General features: G+C 48.6%; 1 protein-coding gene and 1 pseudogene across 7 annotated transcripts in view; both read left to right on the top strand.

Moving 5' to 3' along the window:
- The window catches only part of FAM43A (family with sequence similarity 43 member A), a 197045-nt gene that overhangs the window by 78940 nt on the left and 94026 nt on the right, over positions 1-24079 (top strand). The window lies entirely within an intron of this gene.
- LOC103241949 (protein FAM151A-like) lies at positions 12222-15495 on the top strand (annotated as a pseudogene).

Here is a 24079-nt window from a genome sequence, read left to right on the forward strand (position 1 = left end):
TCAGGTACTTTAGGGACCTGCAAGGCTTCTTACAGGCTGTGTGCATTCTTGGTAACGCGTAATGTGGTGACTCATGGGACAAATATTAGGTCTTGGTCCTGTCTCAGTCCTAGCTTTGAAAGGACAATGTGTTCTTGATGCATAATAGGAAGTTTAGGAAGCAGCCCAGGGGGACTGTGTTCCCGAAGGTTGGGCTGTGAGCAAACGTGCTCTTTGGTTTGATGCAGGGAAAGGGCTGGGGAGGGGTGGCACATACCCACAGCAATCCGGGGACATGGCATTGAACTGAAGAAGCGTGTATGTGCATGTAAGTGTGAGTGTGAGCATGAGTGTGTGCCAGAGTGTGTGAGAGCGTGACTAGTCCAGAAGGGCAGGGTGTAGAGGTGGCATAGGGACAGGGTGTGGTTATGAGACCGTCTTCTTTCTCTCTTTTACCCATCCAACGTTGCCATGACTTAGCCTGCTGCTGGATCCCCACTGAAGCTTCTAACTGAAGAGCCACTGAGTAAACTGTTCTTCTTCATTTAACTGGGTTGGTTCCTGTGTATGCTTCCTGTACTTCTGGAGAATTTGTCTTCAATTTGGGGAAACAGTCCCTCTCAAAAAGAGCCCAGCAGCTCCACTCTCTGCACAGCACGTCCGTCCATCTGAGCACATAAAAGGGGTCCTGTGGCCGGGCGCGGTGGCTCACGCCTGTAATCCCAGCACTTTGGGAGGCCGAAGCGGGCGGATCATAAGGTCAGGAGTTCGAGACCAGCCTGGACAAATGGTGAAACCCTGTCTCAACTAAAAATACAAAAACTTAGCTGGGCATGGTGGTGGGCACCTGTAATCCCAGCTACTCAGGAGACTGAGGCAGGAGAATTGCCTGAACCCAGGAGGCAGAGGTTGCAGTGAGCCAAGATCATGCCACTGCACTCCAGCCTGGGTGGCAGAGGGAGACTCCGTCTCAAAAGAAAAAAATAAATAAATAAAAAAAGAAGGTCTTGCAAAGGCACTCAAGCAGCCAAGGATGTGGTTTTACTTCTCAGTGTGCTCCTTTCAGGCTGGCCAAGGCTCGGAGGGGCAGGCGGGGGAAAGGGCATTGATGTGACGCAGTCCCAGGATCCCAGGATTTCCTCTCCACCTCCAAGACCCACAGATGATGTCTCCAAGGCAGGTTGCAGATTGGATCCAACAGAGGTCCTGGGAATCCGAACGTCACCTCTATTAATTATTTCCATGCTTGTCACATCTCTTGGAAAACTCTGTCAGTAAAAGAATGAGCATCGTTCCTCAGTTTCCTCCATGTGGAATGCAGCTACTTCAACAATGACATCAGCATTAGAGATGCCTGCAGCTCTGGGGCTGGCACTTCCCCGAGGGTGGGGCGCATGCCCACTCTGTTCACTGCTGGACCACAGCATCTAATACAATGCCTGGCATATAGCATAAAATATACAGTCAATATGAATTTGAGGAATATCTGAAATTAAGTGGCAGGGACCAGAGAAGGAATCTGACTTTACAGGGAAAAGGAGATTAAGAGAGTTGAAGGAGGAGTTTCTCAATTTTATTATTGAAAGTTCCTGGTAAATTATTTGATATGACACTTTGACAGGGCCCCCTTAAGTTGTGGGCAGCTTTGATTGCTAGAATGTTCTTCTTTAGAAGCAAGTAAACGCTCCTTGATGGAATACCCGCTGGATGTTCTGCTCTGGATGAAGCCTCAGGGCTACTATATATACAATATACTCTGTGTGTGTGTGTGTGTGTGTGTGTGTGTGTGTGTGTGTGTGTGTGTATTTAGAGTCAAGTTCTTGCTCTGTCATTCAGACTGGAGTGCAGTGGCATGATCCTAGCTTGCTACAGCCTTGAACTCCTGGGCTCAAGTAATCCTCCTATCTCAGCCTCCTGAGCAACTGGGAATATAGGTACACACCACTATGCCCAGCAACTTTTTTTTTTTTTTTAAGAGATGGGGTCTTGCTACATTGCCCAGGCTGGTCTTGAACTCTTAAGCTCAAGTGTTGCTCACACCTCAGCTTCCCAAAGTGCTGGGATCACATGTGTGAGCCACCCTGCCTGACCCAGAGCTAGTATTTTGGAGCATCTTCTCTGAGCTGGGCATTGTTTTAGGTGCTCTACTTGCATTATCTTATTTAACTCTCATTGTAGGCCTTTGAAATAAATCCCCAGTTAGCAGAAAAGGAATCTAAAGTTTAGAAGGGCAAATGCTTTAAGGAAAGTAAATGGCTTCGCTTTCAGCTGGGGAAGCTGCTGAGAGGACAGGCTGCATTTAGAGGAGAGTGAGAGACGCCCTTCAAACTTTGAGCCTTCACTTTTAGATCAATTCCACTCTTTACAGGAGATTTACAGTTTATTCTTGGTGCCTTTCTGGAAGTCCCAACTATTTTTAAATTTTTCATAGTTAGAATATAAATTAATGTATCATAAAAATAAAATGGAATTTTAAACAGAAAGCTGGCTTGAAGATTTTGTGACGAGCTTACTATTTGAATACTGACACAGAATTCACATGAACACAAACAACAGCAGCACCTTAAAGTAAATCAAACCCATTGACAGAGGGTGCGAGTGAAAGACTATGAAATGATGCATATAGTTGCTATATTTAAGCTATTAAGGGCTCAAGGGTATACTTTTGCCTTTAGGATTGCCTTGGAAAGAAATCAAACTCAGAAACAAACAAGCCAAGCCCACCGTATTCTTGCAGACACCTTCAGGTGATGGGAAGGGTGGCCCGCTCTTGCAGGTCCTCCCTGGCTGACACAGGCTTTCCTTTGCCCTCCCTAGGATGGCCTCTGAGGCCCCCTACCTTCCCCTTCCCTCTATTCTCTCCATTGCTCAAGATTTCTCACCTAAGTAGCCTTTTTGTCTCCCTGACATGACCAGGCTATTCCTATTCCTGGCTCAGAGCCTTTGCACTTGCTGTCACCTCTTCTTGGGACTCCTCTTCCCCGTATCTTTACATAACTGGCTCCCTGTCTTCATTAAGGTTCCAGTTCTGGCCTCACATTCTCAGGAAACCTTGCCTGGTAATCCTCACTGAAGAGGTGCCTTTCTTCCTCGCTGCTCTGGCTACCCTGGCCACTCTGTATCCCGTAACAGAACATGACTCTGTTCTGTTTTCTTCATGACATTTGTCATACATCAAATGGTCTTATGTGTATAATTGCTTGGGTGTTCCCTGCCACCTTTCCCTTTGGACCACTCAATGCAAGCAGCCACTTTTTCTTGTTCACCGTTGTTTCCCCAGCGCCTACACTGTGCTGTGTACAAAGGATGTGCTTAGCAAGCATTTGTCAGTTATATCAATGACCGAATACTTGGATGAGTGAATGAGCCAGCTAAACTGGAGGTGGTACAGTAAAAAGCAATCTGGACTGAGAAATGAAAAGACGGCACAAAAGTTCTCACCTCCTCACTTCATCAACACAGGGGCCACTGGTTTTCGCAAAAACCCCTTAACCTCTTTAAGCCTCAACTTCCTCATCAGGAAAATGGGGATAACAGCACCTTCCCTCTGTGCCTTCCCAGGTTGTGAGTGAGGAATGGATGCCACTGTTAGTGGCTTCCGTTGTACTCAGTGGGAACACGCATCTGCAGGTAGAATGTAGAGGAACAGCCCAATTCGGCTGTCTTGTAGATTTCAGGTTTTTTTTTTTTTTCCCAAGCAACAACTGAGTGTTTCCTGAGCACCATTAGATGTCCAGAGCTCCTAGGGACTGGGATCTGCATAAGAGGCGGGGCCTGGCCCTTGATTTAATTGGGGAGTAATTAGTGAGCAGTGTCAGCCCTTTATTAGTCATGGGTCTAATAAGCTGAAATGAAGGAAGGCCAAAAAAATCCATTAACTATAGCCATATTTACACTTTCGTTGTCAGCCACACCATTGTTGGTTTAAAACAAGCTGCCCTTAATTTATTATAGTCATTATTTCTGTCTGGAAGAGACAAGGAACCTGAATTTCATAAGTATGCATGCAATGATTGCAGTTGAAGGGAATCTATGCTTGGTGGATACTTTTCAGAATCAGTGAATCTCAGAATAGTAGAATTTTTACTACTTCTAAGAAAGAAACAGGTCTCACACTACAGTAATAAAGAAGGCCCTAGGAACTATGTTTGCTAAAAGACTTCCCTTTTGGTCTTAGCTGCTAACTCTAACACACCAGGAACCTGAATCATTTGGGAGATAGGACTTGGAAATAAGAAAGAAGAGAGTGAGGTCTGAGTGCGACAGGACCAAGCCTCTCAGGCTGGGGTGAGGACGGCACACTTTGGGTGCAGTGAGGAGGCTGGCCTGCCTGGAGTGGGTTTGTGTCGAGAGACCGCGGGAGATGCTGCTGGGAGCATGTGGAGAAGGGCTTCCAATATCAGGGCAAGGAACATTGTGGTAGATCGTGTTTTTCAAAGATTGCTGCAACAATATGTCCATCCTACATTCTCTTAAATGTGATCCTGCTACTCCTCCCACTGAGGGCTGGGGTCTATCTGCCTCTCTCTTGAACACAGGCAGAACTTTGCTACTGCATTGATCAACAGAATACGGGGGAAGCGACATTGTGTGAATTACAAGGTCAGGTCATACAAATTCTGTGCACTTCCTTTTTTTCTCTCTCGGGACATTTTCTCTTGGAACCCGGTCTCCACACTCTGAAGAGGCCCAAACTAGCCCACATTGAGAGATTACATGCAGAGGCCAGGCATAGGTAATCTGGCAAGTCACTTGAAGGCCAGAATTAATCACGAGACATGTCAGTGAAGATAACACCAGCTACTGGCAGCCCCCGGCAGTTGAGTACACCCCCAGTCTTATGTCCTCCCGCATGAGGCCCCAGGTTTGGTGGAATGGCAATAAACCATCCCTGCCGAGTCCTGTTTAAATGCCTAACCCTCAGCATTGGCAAGATAAGGGCTGGTTGATGTCATTCCCCAGATGGTTGTCTCATGGGGTGATGTGTTAAACAGGGAGAGAAACTGGAAGGAACACGCACTTCAGTGGGAGGCATTAAGGAGAGGAGCACACTCCGAGCCATGCCAGGAACCCATAGCACAGGGCACCCTGAGCGGCCGGCCTCGGTGACAGTCACGGCAGTCACGTTTGCTCCTCCAGTCACGGTAATTCTTGGAAGCTTTTCATGGATAAACATGGGGCAGGTGGTGCAGAGATTGATTGCCATCTTTCTTCACAAATGAAGAAATTGAGACTCAGTGAGAGTAAGTGGTTAGCTAAAGTCCCTATGGTGGGTGAGTGGACCAAGCCAGCATCTCCCACACCCAGCAAAGCACCATCTAATTCCACCTATTACTCTGGCCTTAGTACCCTCCCTGTCTCCTGCCCTTCCCTGACAGATGAGGAAACTCTGGCCAGAGAACCTCCGTGCCTTGTTCAAGTTCCCTAAAACAAGCAAACGACATCCAGTGACTGCTGGGCACCATGCCGCTTGCAGGGACATGAGTTTCTCTGATTGACTACAGTGATCCTGGTGTCCACTATGAATATTGTGATGTCATAGCTTGTCTAGACATTATACCCATGGGCAAGCCAGAGCCTACCCATTTTTTAAGGTCCATCCACCTGCCACCTCCTCAATAAAGCCTTCCCTGATGTCTCCACCACTAACAATCAGTCACCCTCTCCGTGAGCTCCAATAACACTTTGTTCATAACTTTACCGTAGTATATTATATGGAAGTATCTCTACTTACATATCCAGTGATTAGTGCTGGCTGTCAACTGGTCCTTTAGCTGGGCTGTTGCCAAGACACATACAATGGCCTCTCCACGTAGTCTGTGCACATGAGCATTAATTGATAAGTGCTAATGAACTAGAAATGTATCTGCAGGCCCAACAACCAACTGGAGAATCTGAGTATGTATAAGGGGAGAGAAGCAGTGCTCACGTGTGTGTCTGGGGGCAGGGGGAGAGGGAGGAGAGTTTGAGTTAAAATGACGTGACTTTTCATTTCCCTCGGCAACCCCGAGAGTCTGGGTTTTCTTCTGGAATGTTTTGCATGACCCACCCTGGTAGCAGCTCTCTGCCAGTACATCCTGACAGAAATCTGACAATTAGGGCCAAGGTAACCAGAAACAGAGCTAGAAGGGCTGCCCAGGGCAGGCAAATGGAGCCCGGGCAGTGTGGTCTGCACCATGCTAAGTCAGGGATGTCTGCAGGCCTGGCCAGAACCCTTGTGACTGCGGTGTATTTAGGATGATCGACAGAGGCTGAGCCGGCCTGTGTCCCAGCCAGAGGTGGGCTGGGAACCAGAACGCTGGGGCAGATCTCAGGCCGGCCACTTTCTCCAGCTCAGTAAGCCTTTTTTCTTTTTCTTTTTCTTTTTTCTTTTTTTTAAAATTTTAGACAGAGTGTTGCTCTGTCGCCCAGGCTAGAGTGCGGTGGTACGATCTCGGCTCACTGCAACCTCTGCCTCCCGGGTTCTAGCGATTCTCCTGCCTCACCCTCCCGAATAACTGGGACTACAGGTGCATGCCACTGCGCCTGGCTAATTTTTGTATTTTTAGTAGAGACAGGGTTTCACCATGTTGGTCAGGCTGGTCTCGAACTCCTGACCTCGTGGTCCACCCGCCTTGGCCTCCCAAAGTGCTAGGATTGCAGGTGTGAGCCACCTTGCCTGGCAAACCTCTACCACATGCTGTCACAGGTGTGGGCCCAGCAGTGCGCAAGTAAGACCCAGCTCCTCCATGCGAGCTTGCTCATCACTTGGAAACTTACATTACCTCTCTTGGGCTTACTTTTTCTGTCTGTGAGAATTTGGTACCTGTGAGGCATTTAGCGTGGTGGACACATGGCCACGCCATGCATTCTGGCTGAGAGCAAGTGTTCTCAGCCATTCCCCTCAGACCCTAACTCCACAGACCTCCCTTTCTCAGCGGATGACTAACAGACCATCAGAGCGGCAGGAAATTGGAGAATCGCTACGACAATCACCTAGCCTGGCTGGCTGCCTTGAAAGAACAACCGAGTGAGCCTCCAGAATTAAGGAATTAGGAAGAAAAACAGCCCTGACTTCAGAGGGTGATGGAAAGTTTGCAGTGGATGAGAACATTGAGCTGAGAGAGGGAAGGGAATAAGCAATCTTAATTAGTTGGTTTCCTTCCTAAAGTCCTCTTCAGGTGGTTTGTTCCTCAGGAGGTTCAAAGCACTTGCCAGCTCCCTCTGAGGTGGCTTCTCCCCTGCCCCTGTGATGAGCGTTGGTCCGATGAGGGTGATGGGAACGTGCTGCTCAGGCAGAGCAGACAGGCTCCGTGGGGCGGCGGGGAGAGCACTGGACAGGCCAGTGGAGTCAGGTGGCTGTGTTCAAGGCCCATCTCTGGATAAGTCGCTTTCTCTGAGGCTCAGCTTTCTCATTGTGTCTGTAACGTGAGAGGTCGGCCCGTGGTCGCACAGACCCTGCTCCCTTCCTACTTCACTGTTCCTTTGCATCTATAGCTCCCCTCTCCCTACCCATCAGTTCTTACTGCGCATGCTCACCCCTGCTTCCGTTCCGGGTTCTCCTCTCCTCCCTCATCCAAAACGGTGCCCACTGCAAGTCACTCCTTCTCCATCTCTGACTGCAACTGGCCCTTGCTCGTCAAAAAATCTCTGACTGCAACTGGCCCTTGCTCGTCAAAAATCCTTCCTCTTCCAGCTCTCGGCAAGCCCTCCCTCCTATTCTCCTGAGCAGACAGATGCCACACATGTTACTTCAGTGCAGCCCTCTCAGCTCTAATGACTCATGAGACACCCCAGGCTCTGTTTAACCCTGAAAGCTCGATTCGCCCGAAGCCAGCGGAATCCAGTGGCTTTTCAAAGCTCCCCGAGGGATTCGAATGCGCTCCCAGGGCTGAGAACTAAGGTGGCCCACACCTCTGTCCCATGTGGATTAACCTCCTCCCTTTATAAAAACAGTCAAGGCCCTTCAAAAGCCTTTTTTTTTTTTTTTTTTTTTTTGGACAGTCTCAGTCTGTCGCCCATGCTGGAGTGCAGTGGCTCCATCTCGGCTCACTGCAACTGCCCGGGTTCAGTTGATTCTCCTGCTTCAGCCTCCTGAGTAGCTGGGATTACAGGCATGTGCCACCACGCCCGGCTAATTTTTGTATTTTTAGTAGAGGCGTGGTTTCACCATGCTAGCCAGCCTGGTCTTGAACTTCTGATCTCAAGTGATCCACCTGCCTCGGCCTCCCAAAGTGCTGGGATTACAGGCGTGAGCCACTGCATTGGGGCCAAAAGCCATTCTTAATGACATCTCGCGTGTTTGGTTGGCTTTTGTCTTTTTTTCTTTCCTTTATTTAAAAAGCTTTTGGCTATCAAGCCCTGGAAGTTCGTGGCCCTCCTCAGTCAGCTCACAGCACGTCCACTCTTTTCTTGTACTAAAGGTGATTATCCCCAGGCCGGAATCCTATTCTTTTGTTTTTTTTTTTTTAAACCCATAGACCATCATTTTGACATGTTTATCTTTTTGTTTGAACATGTTCTTGCAAAGCGTGTTCTTCTGTGTATGTGGACTTTTACGTGTGGAAATGACATGCCCTATGGTCCCCGCCAGTGACTTGGTTTCCTGGTGTTCCGTAGGTTCATCTTCCACACGCCCTATGGTCCCCGCCAGTGACTTGGCTTCCTGGTGTTCCGTAGGTTCATCTTCCACACGCCCTATGGTCCCTGCCAGTGACTTGGCTTCCTGGTGTTCCATACGTTCATCTTTCTTAAAGACCGTGGCCTGAGCTCACCATTCCTCTTTCTGAGAGAGCTGAGGCAGTTCTTCCGTCTGGGGAGCAACCGTTGTTCCAGGCTCAAAAATACCACAGCAAGTCAGAGAGAGACGTGTAAGTGTAGGATTCTAGGAACTTGACCCTCCACCGCAAACAGGCACTCACCTCTGCGTGCTGGGAAATGGTGGTCTGTGTGTCAGCCAGATAAACACGTAAGTTCAGGGGCATCTGACAAACAAGTGTCCCCACCCATCTGGTTTTGTTGGTCCCATTTTCAGCCCTGCTGATGTGGCTTCCTGAGTTCCTGGCCACTTGAAAAAACAAAGAGCAGCAGCCTCGACGCCCGCAGGACCCTGTGCAGGCAGCGCTGGGCAGCTGTCCGTCAGCACCCTTGTGCACACAGAGAGCAGGCAGCAGGCCAGCACCCTGGTCGGCTGGTACCGACGCCCTCCATCTGTCCGTCTGTCCCTAGGGCTGGGTGGACAGGAAAATCTCTTTACAGGGCCGACAGCGGAGCCTGGTGCTGAGACCATCTGACCCGATCTTGAAAGGACTGCATTCTCCTGCCACTGTCTGGCAGATTCCAGCTTGGGGCCTGTTTTCTGGAGCTAGCTGTCGCATGAACCCCAGCCTGCTGGCTGGGAGATCTAGCCGGCTCAGTTTTATGGCCAAGAGAGCAATCGGTTACTATCTCAAGCTGGAGCAAATGGATTATCTTTAGTCAGTCTGTGCAAAGCTAAAATCAAAATGTTTCTGTTTTTGGTTTGGGAGTGATGCATCTGGGCAGAGGGGTGGTGTGTTAGACTCAGTCCATGCCCCTCATTTTGTAGAGCTGAGACTGAGGCCAAAGGGACTTGCTCAGGGTCACAGAGTTGCAGAAGAATCCCCAGTCACACTCAGCTGTCCTGAACCCCAGGCTGTCCTTTCAGTGCCCCAGCCTTTGTTCCAGGTTTCATCCCCGACAGGGCTGCCTGTCCTCATCAGTGCACAATAACCCGGGCTCTGCAGGAGGGGCCGCCTTCTCTTTCATGCTGTGCTGTTGAGCGTAGACCACAGAACATGGGATACCTTGCCCTGGGTTTCTGTCCAGCTTTGCTGTGTATTTCAATCTTTGAGCTTTAGTTTCCAACTCTGGGGGGAAGGGCTAACAATAGTTATGATACATGCATCAGGAGCTTTGTCATAGCCTTTAACCCAGTGATTTGTCTTCTGGGAAATTCTCCTGTAAAAGTGACTCAAAAAGCTTTATGCTCACAATGTTCGTTGTGCACATAAGAAAAGTAAATCTGTAAAACAGTATTCAAACTCACAAACAGAGCATGATCCCAGCTGGGGGAAAAAAAAAAAAGAAGGAGGAAGGAGGCCGGGCGCGGTGGCTCACACCTGTAATCCCAGCACATAGGTAGGCCGAGGCGAGTGGATCACCTGAGGTCAGGAGTTCGAGACCCGCCTGGCCAACATGGTGAAACCCTGTCTCTACTAAAAATACAAAAATTAGCCAGACATGGGGGTGGATGCCTGTCATCTCAGCTACTCGGGAGGCTGAGGCAGGAGAATCGCTTGAACCGGGAGGTGGAGGTTGCAGTGAGCTGAGATTGCACCATTGTACTCCAGCCTGGGCTATAAGAGCAAGACTTTGTCTCAAATTAAAAAAAAAAAAAAAAGAAGGAAATAAATAAACAATATCTAGGGTTGCTTAGGTGATGGGTTTATAAATAATAGTTTCTTTATTCTTTTACTGTTTCAAAATGTTTTGCAGTGTATATACCATCATGCCTCACTTAACAATGGGAATTTGTTCTGAGAAATGCATGGTTAGGCAATTTTATTGTTGTGTGAACATCGTAGAGTGTATGCGAACTTAGATGGTGTAGCCTATTACACACCTAGGCTCTACGGTATGGCTTATGGCTCCTAGTGTACAAACCTGTACAGCATGTGACTGTACTAAGTACTGTAGGCAACTGTTGCATAATGGGAAGCATTTGTGTCTCTAAACGTAGAAAAGGTACAGCAAAAATACAGTATAAAAGAAAAAACGTATACCTTGGCAAGGTATAGATTTTAAAATGTGTACATAGTCAGTGCCCTGAACCTATATACCTGTACAGGGCATTTACCATGAATGGAGCCTGCGGGATTGGAAGTTGCTCTGGGCGAGTCAATGAGTGAGTGTGGAGTGGATGAGAAGTCCTAGGAGTTGCTGTACATGACTGTAGACTTTATAAACACAAGACACTTTGGGCATACTACATTTACTCAACAATTTTATCTCTTCAAAATAAATTAACCTTAGCTTACTGTAACTTTTTTACTTCATACATTTTTAATTTTTTAAACTTTTTGACTGAGCTTAAAACACAAATGTATTGCACAACTGTATACAAATATTTTCTTTCTTTCTTTTTTTTTAGACAGAGTCTCGCTCTGTCACCAAGGCTGGAGTGCAGTGGCACAATCTTGGCTCACTGCAACCTCCCCTACCTGGGTTCAAGTGATTCTCCTGCCTCAGCCTCCCGAGTAGCTGAGACTACAGGTGCGTGCCACCATGCCCAGCAAAGTTTTTTTTTTTTTTTTTTTATAGTAGAGACGGGGTTTCACCATGTTGTCCAGGCTGGTCTTGAACTCCTGACCTCATGATCCACTCACTTCGGCCTCCCAAAGTTCTGGGACTACAGGCATGAGCCATTGCGCCTGGCCCATATTCCCTTTATATCCTTACTCTATAAACTTTTTCTATTTATTTATTTTTATTTTATAAATATTTTGTTACAAAGACACAGACACACACATTAGCCTAGGCCGGCACTGGGTCAGAATCATGAATATGACTGCCTTCTACCTCTACGCCTCATCCTACCGGAAGCTCTTCATGGGCGGTAACGTGAATGGAGCTCATGTCTCCTATAATAACAGTGTCTTCCTCTGGAATACCTGCTGAAGGACCTACCTGAGGCTGTTTCACAGTTAGCTTAAAAAAAAAATACAAGAAGTACACTCTAAAATAATGATAAAAGGTGTTGTATAAAAAGACTACACGATAGGAATTTTTTGACTCTATTGTAATTTTGTAGGACCACTGTTGTGTACGAGGTCTGTCAATGACCCAGGTGTTCCTCTGTGGCACGTGACTGCATGTGACTTAAAAGCAGCAAAGCAAGGCTTTGAAACAACTTCAAGCATCAAAAATGAAAGAAGGAAACATTTAAAATTCTAGCCTGTTTTACAGTGTTCTAAGCCAGTGTTTTCAATGTCGATTATCAGATTAATTCTCACAGCAGCCCCCAGAGTTAGGTATGGACTTGGACTTTATACCCCACTTACAAATGAGGAGGCGGAGGCGAGGGAAGTGAAGAGACTGTTTCTACCTGGGAGTGGAGGGGGCCAGCAAGGGACCAGGCTTCTGGCTGTGGTGACAGGGCTGCTGCCATCAACATGCCTGCCCCTTAAAGCACAATGTCAAGACTAACCAACGATGGCGCAGGGCGAATTGCTGGGCAGCCTGAGACCTGTATGTGAGTGGGACAGACAGCAGAGGGGGTGCCTGGGGTTCCTGACCCCCTTCCTCTGGCTAAAGCAGAGAGGGCTAGACACAGGCAGCATCCACAGAGAGGCTACCTGGTGCCTGGACTTGCACCTGTGGCTTTATTTTTTTTTTTGAGATGGAGTTTCACTCTTATTGCCCAGACTGGAGAGAAATGGTGCCATCTTGGCTCCACAGGGTCAGAGAGCCTGTCAAAGGTCCTTGGTATTTCAGGCTGCCTTCACTCCCCCTTCTCACTCATTCTGCCCCTTTTTGGAAGCTCAGAGCTCCCCAAGAAAGGAATGCAGGCCTGGGGGCTCTGGGTTAAGAAGGCTCAGGCAGAAGGTCCAAGCTGTCTCAGGAATCCACACAGAGGCTGGCAGGAGGGAAAAGACAGGCCACTTGGGCTCACAAGGTTGAGGGTCCAGGTATCAGGAAAGGGGAGGGAGCATGCGGCTTTGAACACACGCTTGAGTGGTACCTCAGCATCTCCCCCTGCCCAGGTAGCACCGTTTTGCAGTATCGCCTCCAGTATCTCTGGATAAGGTCTGCATTGCCTGAACCCCTGTCAGAGCACCTCCAATGTATGGGCAGTGGCTATGTCATCAGTGCCCTGAAGGATAAGATGTGGCCCTGTGGTGGGTGTGGGAAGACAGCCCTAGCAAGAAGCGAAGAAGGCACAGGCCTTCCCTACATTTGGGTGTCTCACAGGGTCCGTTTGGCTGAAGTGTGAATGAGGAGTGAGTGTTGCAGGGAAGAAACCTTCCCTGGATGCCTGGCAGTGCAGGGTAATGGACAGAGCTCTTGAGGGTGAGATGCACCGGGATCCCCTGCATCATGGGGAACTTATTTAAAAATGCAGATGATGGGCTGTCCTCTGAGATTCTGGTTCAGTCGTCTGGGACAGAGCCTAAGCCTCAGTGTTTAAACACATTCTCCGGATGATGCTGATACATGTGGTCTCTGGACCACACTTGCGGATCCCTTGACTGAAAGGTTAGCCTGACTTGCCCACAGCCAGATAGAACTACACAGGCTCCAGAATATATCCTCGTACCGACACAGTCTCATCTCTGGTCTAGAAGCCCAGTTAAGGCGCCCATATAATCCACACCAAACAGGCATCTCCTCGTTCTCCCAGATGCTACTGAGATGTCTCCCTGGGAGACATGGCCAGGCATCGTCATGGCCTGCAGGGAGCAGTTGTCGAAGAATCGGGTCAGGTGGGGGTTGGCTGGCATTACCTGTGTTTCTGTGGTGGTCATGGCTGTGATAGTCCTTGGCATCACCCTGCGGCGGCCAAGCTGTGAGCTGGAGGCCTGCAGTCCCGAGGCCGACATGCTGGATTACCTGCTGGGCCTAGGCCCAGATCAGCCGCCGAGGTGCCCTGGAGGTCACCTGGTACCATGCAGCCAACAGCAAGGAAGCCACGACAGCTGCCCCAAACGGCAACATCACCGTCCTGGAGGCTGACGTCAACGTCTAAGGGCTCGGCACAGCCGACGAGACAGGAGTTCCCATCATGGCACACCCCCTGGCTATCCGTAGCGACAACACACTGGAGCAGTGGCTGGACAGCATGCCAGGCTCTTCCCAGAAGGGCATCAAAGTGGACTACAAGAACATCAAGGCGGTGGGCCCCTCCCTGGACCTCCTGCGGCAGCTGACAGAAGGGGGCAAAGTCTAGCGGCCCATGCGGATCAACACTGACATCTTAAAGGGCTCTGACATGCCCATCTCAACTGAGGTCAGTGCCACAGAGTTCCTGGCCCTGGTCCAGGAGAAGTGTCCCAAGGCCACCCTGTCTCCAGGCTGGACCACCATCTACGTGCCCATGTTCCCAAACAGGACGTACACCCGAGCGATGGTGGAGAAGATGCACGAGCTGGTAGGAGTGGTGCCCCAGAGAGTCACCTTCCCTGTGCTGTCTTCCACGGTGCGAACCACCTGGCCCCACTCCAGCTGGCTGCTGAGCCACTCTGAGAGGTACAGCCTGACGCTGTGGCAGGCCGCCTCGGACCCCATGTTGGCAGAGGATCTGCTCTACCTCTAGGACAACACTGCCATCCATCAAGTCTACTATGACATCTTTGATCCTTTCCTGTTGCAGTTCAAGCAGCTGGCCTCTACTTGGCAGGGTGTCAGGAAGCTTAGAGAGGATGGCTGTGGCCTACTAGAAGGTATCCATGAATGGCAGCCCCCTCACCTGGGCGATTTGGGGCCCCACAGTGAATGCCACACAGAAGCAAACGTAACGGGAGGCAGCCTGATCCCTCTTCTCCAGCGGTTCGGGGGTGATGGTCTTGATGCTGCCCCAGGGGTAGAGCAACAGTCACCCTCCCAGACACAGGAGGCACGATCCTGCGGAACACTGGCCTCCAGGGAACTGTGGCTGAGAACCCCGTGCCCACTGTTTGTGCTCCAAGTGGCAGCATCCTGAGGTTGAAGTCCTGCCTGCAGCAGCTGGCCACACATCCCGGACACTGGGGCGTCCATTTGCAAATAGTGGAGCCTGCAGCCCTGCGGCCATCCCTGGCCTTGCTGGATGCCTCTCCAGCCTTGGCCTCTTGCATCAGCCTGTGTGGATGGGGGCCAAAATCTCCCACAGGAGTTTTTCAGTCCCTGGTCACATGGCTGGCAGAGAACTGCTTAGAGCTGTAGCTGAGGTCTTCCCCCGTGTGACTGTGGCACCAGGCTGGCCTGAGGAGGCGCTGGGCAGTGGCTACAAGGAACAGCTGTTCACAGATATGCTAGAGCTGTGCCAGGGGCTCTGGCAACCTGTGCCCTTCCAGATGCAGGCCAGGCCACCGGGCCACAGCACGGCTGGAGCTGTAGCCAGGCTGCTGGCATCCTCCCCCTGGGCCACTGTCACAGTGGAGCGCAGCCCAGCTAGGGGCGACTATGCCTCTGAGAGGACAGTGCTGCTGGGAGCCAGGGCTGTGGACAGGATCCGAATCTACCACAGGCTGCCCCAGGGGCACCACAAGGGCTTGCTGGCAGATGTTGGCAAAAACTGAGCACTGAGGGGTGGTGGCCAGCGGACCCAGGGTGGAGGCTGCCCGCGGGGAGGCAAGAAGAAATAAAGGCCTTTGCCTTTCTCCAGGCAAAACAAAACAAAACAAAACAAACAGAAAAGGAAAGGTTAGAAACCCTGGTCTGGATATCTAGCTTATTGTGTGTGGTCAGTAGAAGCTTTTTAATAAATGAAAAATGTTTTACTCACCCCTGTCACTCCTTTGCTAGAAAAGACAACTTGGAGTTTCCAAGAGAACAGTCTGTCCCCTGGCTATGTTTCAGAAACGTTCATTCTGTTCAGTCCAGCTGCAGGGAAAAGGATTGTTTCTAGAAGAAAGAGCCTACTTTACACAGCTGTGTCCAGGGAAGGCTGAGGGTTGCTCCCCATGGCCCTCTGGTTCTCCCCCTGACTGTTTATGATCAGGCCCATGTGCAGCTTCTGGGATCCCTAACGATGCCTGATATATGGGGAGCTTAAGTGGCTACATTTCAGGTTTCAGATATTAGCAGAGGACTCTTGCGCTGTCTGAAGTCGAGCAGTTGATGTATTCCATGTGCTGGAGTCTGCCAGCCCATTAGAATTTAATTAAGCACATTCTTTCCTGACAGCCTTCTGGTGCTCAGGAGCAAGATGCTTTTGGCTTTGTGGCTGCATTTGGAACTCATTCTTTCTCCCTTTTTTCCGGAAGCTCTCAGCATCTCCTCTGCCTTCAGAGAACCCGTGGTGGTGTGCATCAGGGTCACTCCTGGAGATTCTCAGACAGCCGTCTTCCTTTCAGTCGTCCTCCATAGGTGACTCTGAATTGCTCTGAGGCCTAAGAACTGCTGACCTCTGTAGGTTAATGAACCTCAAGCCAATGCCTCCACTCCAGACCTCCCGAGCTTCAGACATTTGCTTCTGTCTTTTTGGCACCTCCACCTGGAATGTGTAAGAGGCACCTCAAGCTCCAAGTAGATGTCCTATAAGTTTTGGAGTCCCTCACCTGCTGTATTCAATTCATTCTATTTATTCCTCATTCCAAAATATCTCTCAATTCTCCTAAGGAAAATTCTGCCTTTCGTAAACAAGGTCTAGTCGCTGGATGGAGGAGCTGTTTCTCTGATTCACCCCATTTCCCTTTTTCTTGAGAATTTCTCCCTAACCATTGCTCCCATCTCGTAAATAACTTATAATAACTTGGGTAGGGGCCTGTGATTTCCCTGCACACATGCATGCTTCTTCCTTTAGTTTCCTCTGGCACAGCGGAGATGAGGCTGGAAAACCTGACTGGATTTGTCCCACTGGAGACTCAGTGATAAGAGAAGGGAGATCAGCACAGGGCGTACTGTGACACAGGATACCTGGCATTCCCCTGCTTTCCCTTCGAAGCCTGAAGGGCCTGCCTCACCCAAGCTCCCTCTGGCATCCCTATGGTGGGTACTGTCTTGGCACTTGCCAAGTGGAGTGTGTGCCCAGAACAGGTCTTCACCCGGAACAGCTGGAGCAAGGCCCTCTCCCTGCTTCCCTGCTTCATTTCCGCTTCTTGTCAGAGCATCCATCTGGTTCTCAAACGGCTGGTGTTGGATATAACCACCCCCTTCAGAGGAGACCATGTCTATTCCAGGGCCAGGGCTGCATAAGGTTCAGCATTGCAACCAAACCAAAATATGACGTAGTGACCCCAATTGTAATGATGAACTCACATTACACCCCCTGGCCATGCCATTGCTGCTGCCTTAGTTCCAGGCTTCAGTAGCTCTTGCCAACCGGTAGCAGAAGGCTCTCCTTCCGTCTTTGACCCCAGCCAGTCTTTCCACGGTAGCTAGACCCACAATCCCAAAACTACAGAATATCACCAGTTAGCAGTTCTTAAACGATTTGGTCTTAGGATTCTTTCACGCTATAAAAAATTACTGACGAGGTGGGCGGATCACGAGGTCAGGAAATCGAGACCATCCTGGTGAACACAGTGAAACCCCGTCTCTACCAAAAATACAAAAAATTAGCTGGGAACTAATTGGTGGCACGTGCCTATAGTCCCAGGTGCTCAGGAGACAGGCAGGAGAATCGCTTGAACCTGGAAGGCGGAGGTTGCAGTGGGCCGAGATCACACCACTGCATTCCAGCCTGGGCGACAGAGCAACACTCTGTCAAAAAAGAAAAAATTACAGAAAACTCCAAGGGTATTTTGTTTATGTGACTTATATCTGTCCTTATTTACTATATAAATTAAAACACAGAAATTTAATAAATGTTAACTTACTAATTCATTTAAAAATAGCAATAAACTGATTACATGTCAACAGAAATAACATGTTTTAACTAAAAAGTCATCATATTTCCTAAAACAAGAAACAATTGCTTACAAGAGTGACATCGTTTTATATCTTTGCAAATCTCTTTAATGCTTGAATCAATAGATTAACCCAGTGACTCTTCGCTGTTCCTGCATCCAGTCGGTTGTGCCATGTTGTTTTGGCCAAAGTGTGTGAGAAAAATCTGGCATTACACAGACATGTAGTTGAAAAGGAGAGGAGTATTTTAATATTCTTCTCGACAATTATGGGTTTTGTGTGTTGTTGTTTTGAGATGGAGTCTCGCTGTGTTGCCCAGGCTGGAGTGCAGTGGCGCGATCTTGGCTCACTGCAACAACCTCTGCCTCTCGGTCAAGCTATTTCCAACTAATTTTCGTATTTTTAATAGCGATGGGGTTTCACTCTGTTGACCAGGCTGGCCTCAAACTCCTGACCTTAAGTGATCCACTTGTCTCAGTCTCCCAAAAGTGCTGGGATTACAGGCGTGAGCCACCTCGCTGGGCTGGGTGGTTTTTTTTTTTTTTTTTTTTTTTAATACTATACCCAAACTCAAGAAGTGATAGTTTCTTAAAGGTTTATTACAATATGGAATCTGAAACTATATCAATAAACTTCTTGTACTGTCCCACATTAAAATCCAAACATTTCTCTTGTACTTTGAACGTGTCTTTTACTTGCATGTAGTTGCCTAACGTCAGACATTGATCATTTGAAAAATATTGGTTCACTGTGTTGTATACATTTTCCAAATGTTGATATTTTTACTCTCCAATATTTAGATAGCACAATTCATTAGTATTACCATTGGAATATCATTGGAAAACTCCTTAAGTATTATTAGGAATCTGTCAAGCTCACAGTGGTAAACACGTTTTCCAAAATTCTGATTCTCACTGGAAAGCTCAGATTTTATTATTGGCAACAAATACCATCAGTTGTTTTCCTTGAAGAAACAGTCTCAGGAGATCCATTTTTGAGAAAACATCTGCCAAAGCCCCAGTCTGAATATCCTTAGTTTGTCTGGCAGTCGTTTTTTCTTAAGTAAAAATGTATCTTCTGAAAAAAGTGATTAGTTCACTTAACCAAAGCAGTCACACAAGTCATTTTTCCTGGAGACAATCATTGTACATCGATGTGTGGCGGAAGTGGTACTTCTAATGGTACTTACCAGTCCACACAGAATGTTGAAACAAGGTGTTACGCAAGGGTTGAGATTTCATAACGTCAATAACTTCTACTCTTTCATCATAGACAAGCTTACGTGTGGCTTTTAAAAAAATTTATCTTTTGCTGTGAGTGTGTGGTAGTGGAGAATATGACAGCTGTCAGTACAGTGTAGTGTCACTATCTTGATCTGCGCTGAGGGGACAGTGATTTTACTCCCTGTTGCTTATGCACCATTATTACAAGCGGCAGCACAGGGAGAAAAGGCAAATAACACCTTCATATCATTATGAAAAGCTTGGCTTCATGGAACCCCCACCACAGGGTCCTCTTGGGAATCTCAGGGATCCAGAGTGCACATTTTGAGAGTTTTCTATGTTTCCCTGCTTCTAATAGGCTAAAAAAGGCTGGACCAGTGGTGGCATTTCATGAACCCCAATCTTCTTCCTATTCTTCTGCCAGCACTGTCCATAAAAATATGACTTGTAAGGAAGAGTAGCTGGGAGCCTGAGTCCTATCTGTGGGGGAGAATTTCAAGAGCTGCCAGCAAGCCCAGCTGTAATTGAAACATCTCAGGGAGGCTGCTGGGGGGCGGGGGTGACATCAGCCAGGCGGCACTCAGCCCCGGGGCACCCAAGCCTTCAGCAGTTTTGTGGAAAGTCTGGTGTGTGCTTTGCTGGAATCCTGAGGCTGTGGGAGGTGCCAGTTCCAGTAATGACCTCATTACAACTGAGTGATTGAACAAGGCAGGCACCTTTCAAGGAAATCATCATGTTCGCATGACTGTCAATCAAAGTACACAGCAGCACCCTGTAGCAGGTGGGAAGGCAGTGTGATGTGGCTTCTGCAGAAGGAGAAATGGCATTTGCAGAGGAAACGTGAATTGGCGACAGTCGTGGAGGGAACTGGCTTCTCAGATCTATAGATTCAGAGACTTTTAGGGCTACAAGAGAACTTAGATGTCAACCAGACAGACTGAGTTGGAAGGAGTGGGAAGATTGCTCTGGACTCCAGCAGACCTGCTTTGGCACATAAGTCAGCCAGACAGCCCAGCCGGTTCCAGTCCCACCTCAGCAAGTTGGCATTGTACCCCTCTTTCTCCCATCTCCCAGCGGGGCAGCCTCCTATAAAGGAGGCCGACTACTCCATGTATCTTTGGTCTGGTGACGCTTTCAGAGTGAGGTTGGCCTGAAGACTCCCAGGTGATAGAGAATTAATCAGGCGGGACACAGAGTTTTTAATCCCCATTTTACAGATGTGGAAAGTGAGCCCCAGAGAGAAGACATGACTTGCCAAGATCACATTAGTAAGTGGCAGAGGAGGAACTTGAACTCAGGTCTTGAGGCTTATGGTTCCACTGAGATGCTCTGGTGTAGAGAGGAGAGTACAGGATCTGAAGACAGAAAAGCGGGATTTTTAGTTCCTTTGATATTTAACAGCTGGGTGACTTTTGGTCAAGCCATTTTATTTCTCTGAATCTCGGTTTCCTCATTTACAAAATGACATAATATACATCATCTATCCTAAGCTCGTTCACAGGGCTGTTTTACAGCATCAAATTACGTGGTTTTTATAAATATGCCTTATATACTGTGAATCTCTTTAATAAGTTTGAGGGAGCTCACACGCCCACTTAACGGACCATTCTTTTGCTCGAAAGGATGATATAGAGCCTTGGACTGACACTGCCTTCCTTAACTAAGGCCCTAAGAATCCCAGCATTTGGAAAATGTGAATCAAGAGATCCCAGAGGCTGCAAGCAGGGCGTGGTAATGGATGGGAATGGAAACTGTTATTTATACCAGCTCCCTTCACTTTTCAGGAGATCTGGGGGGATGGGGGCGGCTCTGGGTGTGATGTTCCCTGTGTGGCTTTGGTGTAAGACTCCACAATTCTTTGTCCCCCGGCTTTTGCACCACTCCAAGCTGTGACACTCTGACTGCCATTCAAGCAGCACCATTGTGCACTATCCTGCCTCGCAAAGTGGTCAGACACATGTTTTCAAGGGCCCTCTAAGGAAGGAAACTGAGGTGCTGGTATTTGAATGTGGTTTTCAGATACTTTCAAAGAGCATTCTAATGGCTGCTTCACTCTGCTTTCACCAAGGCAGCGCCGTGTCTTAGGGAGAGGCCATTTAGGATTAGCAGTTAGGAGCCTGAGCTCTGAAGCCAGATGGCTTGAGCTGGAATCATTCTTTCTACTTCTCTCTGTGCCCCCTATTTCTTACCCTTCAAGTGGGGTTGATCACAGCACCTACCTGATAGCATTCTTGTGGCAAATCAATGAATTTGAATGTATATGAAAACAGGACTGGCTGGGTGCGGTGGCTCACGCCTGTAATCCCAGCACTTTGGGAGGCCAAGGCAGGTGGATCACCTGAGGTCAGGAGTTTGAGACCAGCCAGGCCACCATAGTGAAAACCTGTCTCTATTAAAAATACAAAAATTAGCCTGGAGTGGTGGTGCGTACCTGTAATCCCGGGTACTCGGGAGGTTGAGGCACGAGAATCACTTGAACCCAGAAGGTGGAAGTTGCAGGGAGCCTAGATAGAGCCACTGTACTGCAGGTAGGGTGACAGAACCAAACTCATCTGTCAATGGGCTCCAAGGATAGGGACCAGCAGGGGAGTTAATGGCCCTGGAGACAGAAAGGGCAGGAGGTCAGGGTCAGGGCTTCGGGAGCAGCCAAGGGGCACTGGGAGGAAAGAGACTGCAGAGAGACTGAACGGTGACGCATCACGTGACAAAGACTTATTGTGATGACTGATAATTTGCAGCAGGCACTGTTGGGAACTGGGTATCCTAAGATGAAGACAGCAGGGTGTCTGACCCAGGGACCCTCCGCACGGAGGTGGCTGTGTTGGCAATAGTGGTGTCACAGCAGGTTAGTGCAGACAGCAAAACAGGCCACAGAAGTGTGCACTGGTCTGCAGTGACTCCAAGGAGGACATGATCCCCCTTGTCTGGGAGGGAAGGACAGCAGGCAGCCCACCAGTAGCGGGGACTGGCGATGTGAGAAGCTGCCAGGCTGGCCTCTTGCAGGTGGGCTCTTAGAGTCGGGCCTTTTTGGCCAATTAAAGGGGCTAACCTCTCCCTTAAAAAGTCCTTAAAAAGAACTTTCTCCATGAATTCTCAGTCCTGCGCTCACCCAGCCTCTGCCACCTCTTTTGCTGTTGGGTGGCTGTGGTCGTCACAGGTTCTGCTTCATTTTAGAGACCGAGTCAGCCTTCTGGACTTCCCACTTACTGGGTGAAAAACCAGTAACAAGTGAGAGCCGCGCTCCTCAGGCCCCACCCCTTGTGCATGATTGATTTCTAAGCAGGGGAAGCGCGGCAGCCCCGGGTTAGACACGAGTCTATTTGCTTGCACATCTGCACACACTGTCTCCAGCTTCTTTTATGGCTCGGTAGAAGCCCCAGCTTTCTAACTTATTAACCACAGCTCTTCCCGCCGTAGGACTGCAGGTGGGACAGTCCTCTTCCCAGGCTCACGGCAACACTCAGTAGCTGCTTTGAAGGAACAGAAGGTTGCCACATGCCAGTCTGTCCTTGGGTCACTTCAGGGTTCCACTCACCGCTGGTTCAGGGCTTCTTTGATTGTTTGTTTTCTTTAGTTTTCATTCTCTCCTCTTCAGAACAAGAGTAGATGGTTCAGCGTATGCAAATATCACAGTTCCAGGTAACTTGAGGAGAGCAATTTGGATTTAGGTATTCATTTTTACTTTTATATGACCGTAGATATAATCTCTTTATGCAAATAAGACTTACTATTGTATTATAAGAGCAATAACCATGCACTGCTTCAAATGACATCATTTACAGTTTTATTTTTGCAGTAAGAATATATTTCGGCAACAGCGTCAATGCTACTTTTTGAGAGGTATTTTCTAATTTCTAATGTTGATGGGGTCAAAGACTTGCTACGAGTACACAGGTCACATACACCACCTCATGCAAAGCAGGAAGGAAATAAATCAAGGAATGAGAACAAGCACCAACGCCATTTTTTTTTTGGAGACAGAGTCTCACTCTGTCGCCCAGGCTGGCGTGCAGTGGTGAAATCTCGGCTCACTGCAACCTCCGCCTCCCAGATTCAAGACGTTCTCCTGCCTCAGCTTCCCGAGAAGCTGGGGCTACAGGCGCGTGCTACCATGCCCGGCTAATTTTTGTATTTTTAATAGGGGGTTTTATTGTGTTGACCAGGATGGTCTCAATCTCCTGACCTCACGATCCGCCTGATCTCGTGACCTCCTGACCTCGTGATCTGCCCGCCTCGGCCTCCCAAAGTGCTGGGATTACAGGCGTGAGCCACCACCCCCAGCCGGGCCAACACCATTCTGCCCGCTTGTCAATTAAGACTTTCACTCCTAAGCAGAGTCAAGGGCAAAACATAAAGGATTTTTCTCACAGTTGTACTCCGATTGTCTGTGGAAACCAAAGGAAAGAGTCATCGGTTCTGATGAAAGGTTAGAAAGGCCTTTGAGAGGAGATAGCATTGAACCTTGATGAGTGGGTCGTTTGGGTAAACTAAAAAGTGGTGGTGGGGAAAGGAGAAGGGACGTAAAGGGGGAGCAGCCCCCTTGGCCCACTGCCCGTGTCCCCTTGGCTTTTCACTGGTGCAGGCTGAACTTGCATGCTGAAGAGTCCATGTCCCTCCCACCCCAGCAGAAACCCACACCTGTGACTGATGGGAGTGGTGGAAAAATACCCGCAACTTCCTCTCTCTACTCTTGGGTGAGGACAATTCTGAAGTGAGCTCTGCACTGTCTCCCAGATAGGATCAATTGTTAGTTGCTACAATGGGAACCTGCTAAAAAAAGTACGCTTTTATTGACTTCTTTTTGTTCCCCACTATCCTGCTGGATTTTTTCCTGGATTATCTTACCCACCACTGTCCCAAATATACTTGCACTTGAATCCTTGTCTAAGGGTCTGAGAGTCCAACCTAAGATAAAAGATGTTTCAGTAGCTGGAACAAAACATGTAAATGGGATGGGTTGGGTGTATTTGAAAGGCATGAATGCTCCAAGCGGTCTAGTGGCTTGGAAGTGTAGAAGGAGATGAGACTAGAATGATAGTAGTCACGATGTGAAGTATCTGAATCCTGGACAAAATAATCTAACTTTTTTGTAGACAGTGGGAAACCATGGGGCTGATGAGGGTGGTGAAAACTTCCTTCCTAGGTCTGCAAGCATCAGCTTCTCTGGCTCAGGCTCTTGGGGCTATATGCTGCTTTTTCAGCCCCTCCATTCTGAATCACCTGCTTGCTAGGGGTTCTGCAGGATGCACCTATGGTCCACCAAGTTGTTGTCTGCTTTTGAGGAGAACATTGAATTTCTTCTGGAGCTTCTTGAGCTTCTGTGTGGAAAG

The sequence above is a fragment of the Chlorocebus sabaeus genome, chromosome 15, assembly GCF_047675955.1.
Source record: "Chlorocebus sabaeus isolate Y175 chromosome 15, mChlSab1.0.hap1, whole genome shotgun sequence".
Taxonomy (NCBI): Eukaryota; Metazoa; Chordata; class Mammalia; order Primates; family Cercopithecidae; genus Chlorocebus; species Chlorocebus sabaeus.